Here is a 7,500-nt window from a genome sequence, read left to right on the forward strand (position 1 = left end):
TGCATTGGAGTGCATCACCTTTTTTAGGTATGGGAGTAAGGACTGATTTTACCCAGTCTTCTGGCCATCTTCTTTCATTCCAAATTTTCGTACAAAGTTTGTAGAAGAAGTATTCAACACTTTCGCCAGCATTCTTGATTAGTTCTGTTGTTATTTCATCTATTCCCGGGCTCTTGTTATTCTTTAATTCTTTTATGGCATTTATAACTTCGTCTAGCGGCGGCGATGGTTCATCTTCGCTGTCATTGAGTCTAATTAATGTTGTTAGATCTTTATTCTTTTTGTATAGGTTGGAACAATATTGATTCCATCTATCTTTGACTTCTGTTCCATCACATAAAACTAGTCCATCTTCAGTTTTGATAGTGTCCATTGTAGGTTTAAATTTTCGTGTAATGTTTCGTACTCCTTGGTAGAGTTCTTTAGATGTCCTATTGATATATATACATTATATATAAAGATACATAGTCAGACACAAACACACACACACACACACACACACAGATGAATGGATAGTTAGGTTAGCAGATAGATTGACAGATAAATGTATAGACAGATTTACTGATATGGAGATGGATTGGTAGGTTGAGAGATATACTGATGGATATATAGATTTGTAGACAGAAAGGCAGATTGACAGATAGACAGATAGATACAAAGACAGATATATATATATATATATATATATATATATATATATATATATATATATATATATATAAATAAATAAATATATGTGTGTGTGTGTGTGTGTGTTTGTGTGTATGTATATATGTATATACAGTATATATAAAGATACACAGTTAGTGTGTGTATATGTATACATATATGAATATATACGTATACATCTGTGTGTGTATATATGTATATATATGTATATATATGTATATATATATATATATATATATATATATATATATATATATATATATATATATATATATATATATATATATATATATGCATGTGTGTGTTTATATACTTATTTGTTTATCTATTTATCTATTTAGAGAGAGAAGTTTAATAAACTTTGATTCGTGACCAATATAGGCTAGAGTGAGCTTAGCTATAAAAGTTTTTGTCGCATATTCTCACATCAGTGTTCGATGAGTCAATATGCTACATGAAATAGGTATCAAAGTGTTGGTGATCACAGTAGTTACAATAAGAGGAACAGAAATACTAATAAGAAAATAAATAAATAATTAAAAAGGTAATTGAGTATCTGAAACATTTAATATTTCATCTGACATCTTTCATATTCAGATTTTATAGTACCACGACGCATTCGTCGTTGCAGCACTCAGACTCAAAGGCAAATGTAATTGCAACTCATTCAACTTAAAAAAAAATGCTTTGATACTGAAAAATGATGAAACTTTATATGTTTTTGTTATTGTTGCAAACGAAATAAACCTTTCCTATAACTTTTATTCTATTTTTTTCTCTCTCTCTCTTCAATATAAACATATATTTATAAATGGAATATAAAATGCGAATATTATAATGAATTCAACGGTACAGGCACAAGGATATCTGGCTGGGTCTATATGTGTGTTTGCATATATATCTACAAATGCGGGTGTATGTTAGTGTGTATCTTCAGGTATGAGTGATAGTAGGAAGGACAGCATAAAGAAAAATAAAGAGGGAGAGGGGAGGGAGGAGGAGAAAACCAGACAAACAGTTAGGCAGGCAGAGAGATGAAAATTAAAGTGAGATAGACAAACAGGCAGAGAAAGAGAGAGAGAGTGAGTGTGTGTGTGTGTGTGTTGTGTGTGTGTGTGTGTGTGTGTGTGTGTGTGTGTGTGTGTGTGTGTGTGTGTGTAAGTGTGTGTGTGTGTGTGTGTGTGTGCACGCGCGTGCCTGTGTACGTCGTGCGTGTGTGCGTGTGTGCATGCATGCGTGTGTGTTTGTTTAAAATAAACACCCCCTCCCGAGCCTATATCACCGCGTTATCAATGTGGCACAGGAGTGTAGCATATCCTTCGAGCTCGCCAAGATATATCTAAAAGAACATTCCCACAGAGATGAAATAGTTCATATAAGATTTCAGAATATGAATGAAGAAAGATATTGCCATTAAGCTCGACCAAAATATGCAAATGGATGTCTGGAAATTCATATACTCGAGATGTTGACTTTATTACTTCGTTGCTGTTGTTATTTTAATTGATTTTTTTTATTGCTTGTTATCAATAATATGACTGCTAATGGTGGTGCCGTTGTTGTTATTATTATTATGACTATTGCTGTTGTGGTTATTATTACCATTATTATATCATAAATCTACTTGTGTTTCTTCCGTTCGACCATTCACACGTTAGGCTCACATTATATTATTTCATATGACTATATGATTATTATTCTAACTCAGATACTAACATTATTAACATTATTACTATTATCATTATTGTTAACATTATTATTATTATTATTATTATTATTATTATTATTATTATTATTATTATTATTATTATTACTATTATTATTATTAATATTATTATTGTTATTATTATTATCATTATCATTATTATTATTATTATTATTATTATTATTATTATTATTATTATCATTATCATTATTACGATGATGATGATGATGGTGATGATGATTTCCAACTACTGATACTACCTACTACTAATACTGCTACTACTACTACTACTACTACTACTACTACTAAAACTACTAGTACTACTATACTACTACTACTATTATTTTTCATAATTCTGATTATCATTTGCATTGTAATAGCTGTGATTCCTCTCATTATCATTATTAATAATAATGCTATTATCATTTTTGTTATGATTATCTTCATAATCAATATCCCTTATTATTATTATCATAATTATCATCACTATTATTGTTATTATTATAACTCTTATCACGATTATCGTCAATGCTAAGATTTTTGTTATCACTATTAGCATTATTATCTTGTTTTTATTTCTGTTACAGTTATTAGCATTATCATTGTTACTATTCTTTATATATTTTTATTACTATTATCATCAGTGTTACTCTGATACCTTTAGTATCATTATCAATATCATTATTATTGTCATAATTATTATTGTTGTATTGTTATTATTATTATTATTATTATTATTATTATTATTATTATTATTATTATTATTATTATTATTATTATTATTATTATTATTATTATTATTTTATTATTATTATTATCATTATTATCATTATCGTTATTATTATCATTATTATCATTGTTATCATTACTATCAATATAATCATTATTGTTATTATTACTAATACTCTATCATTGTCATATCATAATTACCATTATCTCAGTTATTATCTACATTACTATGATTAGCACTGTTCTTTTTTGTTATCATTATAATCATTGTTATGGCTAATAGCATCATCATTATTGTCAATATTCCTAAAGTTTATATTGTTGCTGAAATTTTTACTATTACTAATTATTACTAATTTATTTTGCTTTTAAAATCTTGTATATCTTTTCAGCAGTTTCATTCTCTTTTCCATAATAATAACTGTAACTTACAACGGAAAGCTGAAATAAACGTGTGTGAGCTATATACAGTTTATCATTCTACGCGTAGTTTCCCCATGATATATATGATAGCATTTCATGTAGGTTATCTCGTATGTTGCAAAGGATGATGTACAGGACACGGCCAGCGAATTCTCGATGACTTAGAAACACTTAATAGCTGTGACGAAAGAACAAGATCACTGAGTTAGGAACACCGACTTAGAAACAATGACATATGAATAAGAACAGTTACTTAACAACTATGACTACAGAGTTAATGACTTAAGAGGACTGGTCTAATAACAAGAAAGGTGATTTCAGAAGAATGATCTAAAAATTACCATTATTATTATCATTATAACTTTATTATTATTACTATTATTATTACTGTTGTTATTATTATTATTATTGTTATTATTATTAACATCATCTATTACCATTATCATTATTATCATCATCATCATCATTACCATTATCATTATCATTATTATTGTCACTATTACCATTTACATTATCTTCAGCATTATTAATATTATTATATTATAAATTTTATTATTAGTAGTAGTAGTATTAACCTTATTTTTCTTAATATTATCATTATTGTACTTTTTTCTATTATCCTTATTATTGTTCTCATTATTCTCATTATCATTATTATCATCATCATCATCATCATCATCATTATTATTATTATTGTTGTTATTATTATTATCATATATTATTTCAATTATCATTCTTATCATTATAATTATCGTATATCATTTTATTTTATATTATCACATATTATTGACAGTATTATTAGCACTAGCATTATCATAAGTTTTATTTATTTATTTATTTATTTTATTTTTCTTTTATTATTTTTTTTCTTTTTTTTTTGTTACTGATATTACTCCATGTGTCGTTCATTATTGTTCATTTTTTTATTTCATTGTTTTGTTACTGATATTACTATCATTATCTAATTATTGTTACATTTTATTATCATATTTTTTATTATTATATTATATTATTCATTATTATTTATTATTATTATTATTATCATTATTAATATATATTATCTTTATTATCATTATTATTGTTCTTGTTATTGTTACTCTTACTATTATTACTATTACTATCATTATCGTTATCCTTATTATTACTAATGTTATTATTATTATTGTTACTGCTATTTTTATTATTATTATTATTATTATTATTATTATTATTATCATTATTATCATTATTATTATTATTATCATCATCATCATCATCATCATTATTTTATTTTATTATTATTGCTGATATAATCACTGTCTGTGTTGTTATTATCGTCATTATTATTATAATTGTTATTATAATTATACTTCTGTTGTTATTGATATTATAATTTTCATTAATATTATTATCAATATTATCATTATCATCATCATCATAATCTTTAGTAGTAGTAGGAGTAGTAGTAGTAGTAGTTGTAGTAGTAGTAGTAGTAGTAGTAATTTTCTCATTATCATTATTATTATCATTACCTTAACATCATTATCATTATTGCTTTTGTTATCGTTATTGTTATTGTTGTTATTGCTATTTTTATCAAAATTATTATAATCATTATTATCATAATTTCTATCAATATCATAGTTATTACAATTATCATTATCATATACATTATTATTATCGTTGTCATTGTTATTTTTAATATAATTATTTCTGTTAATATCATTGATATTATCATTATCATTATTATCATTGTTATTATCATTATTATTATTACCAATATTAATATCATCGTCATTATCGTTAGTACCTTTATAATCATTATTCATTGTTAGCATTATTATTATTATTATCATTATTAGTATTGTCATAATCATTATCATTATTATCACGTGCTTTTATTTTTTTATCCTAATTATTATCATTATCATCATTATTATTGTTATTATTATTATTATTATTATTATTATTATTATTGTTGTTGTTGTTGTTATTATTATTATTATTATTATCATTGTTAATATTATTATTATTACTATTATTATTATTATTATTATTTATTATTATTATTATTTTCATTATTATCATTATCATTATTATCATCATCACATTTATGATTTTAATCACAATCACTCTTATAATCACTAACCTTAACAAGGTTATTATCATTATCATTATTTTTATTATTCTTATCATTACTATTACTATTATAATTGTCATTATTATCACCACCACCATCATTATCTTTAATATTACTATTACTGTCATTACCTGCATCGTCTATGTAAAGGGAAATCGAGTTTTTACTTAAATACAAATGAAAAAAATTAATCGTATTACCTACTCCGTTCCATATCTTTTTATGTATTGTTTATAATTGAAGTACAATATCATAACCATAGGATATCATGTAATTACGTTTTAACGCTGTACAGTAATAACACTTTAGGTAAACTGTATTAGAACTCGTTCGTTTGTACTTACGGTTTTATTAAGAAATGCATGATATATATATATTTTTTTTTTAAACAACACTCATCCACCTATGTAGTTTTAAATCCCTATTGTTATAACTATCATCATGTTATTACTACCATCAATACCAATTATATAATGCTGTCTCTATTACTGCAATTATTATTTTAATTAGCACTAGTGCCATTCCCTGTATTTTCATTACTGCAATATTTTCTTCTTCTTCATCTTCTTCTTCTTACTGGTTTGGTTGTAGTTGTTGTACTTGTTATAATTATTATTATCACTATCGCTTTCATCATCATCCTCCCCTAAACGATCATCATCTCACTTTTCATCATCATCATCCTCACAACCAAGCTCGAATCACCGAGAGCTCCTGCAAGCAAACCAAACACACGCAAGATAATCCAAACACTGAGCATTATCTCCGAGGCCTCTTGCACGCACACCATAATCGTTACGACACATCTTACGCATATGAACACGCACTTGCATTTCTAAGTCGGAAACGGTTCTCTGACGATCGCAGGCGAGCAATTTCATTATCATTATTGTTGTATAACAAAGCAAGGGACAATTACCCACAGCTAAGGCCATAGTATCAAACACTTCATTCCTGATTAGAACCAATTTAGGCCGATTGCAATATCCATGATATGAATCTCTTATGCATTTCCAATGGGGCGATGCCGAGGCACAGGCAACGGTTGCATGATTATTAAGGGCGTTCTTGGGTTAACAACTTTGGTATGCTAAACCAAGAGCCGTGAGGGGTATTTGCGTGCTCTGGTATGTATCAGCAAAGTATTGAAAAAAGACTGATACTTGAAGATAAGAGAGGCAGTGAATGGGGATAATGAGGGTGTAGAGGTTATTAATGTAAACAGTGAAAAAAGGGTATTTAATAGCGTCTAGGTAAAACACTTTCCAGAAGTTAATGTTATTTGCACTCATAATTTATTAGGGCTGTAACAATTTCAGTGAACAGTTGTGCTGCATTGTTCGAATTGGATTTATGACAAGTGATATAGAAAGAAAAATATGGCGAGATTTAATAAGCCAATATATTTCGAAATCGTTGCTTCCGCAAGGAGAATTTCAGATTCCTGAGACATGTTTCTAATATTCTGTAGATCTTTAAGCTATGTGAAGTAATCATACATGCTATCTTTTCAGGTATAAGCGAAAAAAACACAATATTGATTCTCGGCATCAAAACAGCTAAGAAAAATTAAGCCAACCACATATCAGTACCTTCAAACTACATATATTATTACCAGAGTTTACCATGCAACCACACAAATCTACAGAACTATGTTCAAAGCACAATGCTTGTTATTGTCATATCGTACCGTGCATACAGAATAACAAACTGCTTTTACTACAGACCTTGCTTGATATTTTCACGCCTTTTCATAACTAGGACAAGGAAAATTAGGCATGGAAGGTTTCAGAATAAAAAGTTACTACCTGAACAAATGCTTCTGCATTAATATACTACAGATAACGAAAGAAAA

Source organism: Penaeus monodon, chromosome 7 (assembly GCF_015228065.2).
Source record: "Penaeus monodon isolate SGIC_2016 chromosome 7, NSTDA_Pmon_1, whole genome shotgun sequence".
Classification (NCBI taxonomy): Eukaryota; Metazoa; Arthropoda; class Malacostraca; order Decapoda; family Penaeidae; genus Penaeus; species Penaeus monodon.